Genomic DNA, 894 nt, shown 5'->3' on the forward strand with positions numbered 1-894 from the left:
TCGCGTTTAAAGTTAACCACATCTAACCTCAACTTGAAATGTTGATTTTTAAAATATGTCCGAAATAGGAGAACTATGGTATCATTAGAAAGGTCTTTTTGTGGGGAGTTGAACACTGAGTCATTTGCGTTTAAAGTTAACCACATCTAACCTCAACTTGAAATGTTGATTTTTAAAAAGTGTCAGAAATTGGCAAACTATGGTATCATTGGAAAGGTCTCTCGGAGGGGAGTTGAATGCTGCAATCCGTTTTCGCATAGCTCTTTTTGTTGTGAAGTTATTCCCGTTCTTAGCTAAGTCCCCCTAACCGCGACCCAAAATGTTGATTTTGAAAAAGTGTCCGAAATAGGCAAACTATGGTATCTTTGGAAAGGTCTCTCAGTCGGGAGTTGAATGCTGCCATCCGTTTTCGGATAGCTCTTTTTGTTGTCTAGTTATTCCCGTTTAAAGTTAAGCACCGATAACAGAAACCCAAAATGTCGATTTTTTTAAAGTGTCAGAAATTGGCAAACTATGATATCATTAGAAAGGTCTCTTTGTGGGGAGTTGAACACTGCAATCCGTTTTTTGATAGCTCTTGTTATTGGCGAGTTATTCGCGTTTAAAGTTAACCACATCTAACCTCAACTTGAAATGTTGATTTTTTTAAAGTGTCCGAAATATGCAAACTATGGTATCTTTGGAAAGGTCTCTCGGTGGGGAGTTGAATGTGGCAATCCGTTTTCGGATAGCTCTTTTTGTTGTCGAGTTATTCCCGTTCTTAGCTAAGTCCCCCTAACCGCGACCCAAAATGTTGATTTTTAAAAAGTGTCCGAAATAGGCAAACTATGGTATCATTAGAAAGGTCTCTTTGTGGGGAGTTGAACACTGTAATCCGTTTTTTGATAGCTCTTG

Source organism: Branchiostoma floridae, chromosome 8 (assembly GCF_000003815.2).
Source record: "Branchiostoma floridae strain S238N-H82 chromosome 8, Bfl_VNyyK, whole genome shotgun sequence".
In the NCBI taxonomy this organism is placed as follows: Eukaryota; Metazoa; Chordata; class Leptocardii; order Amphioxiformes; family Branchiostomatidae; genus Branchiostoma; species Branchiostoma floridae.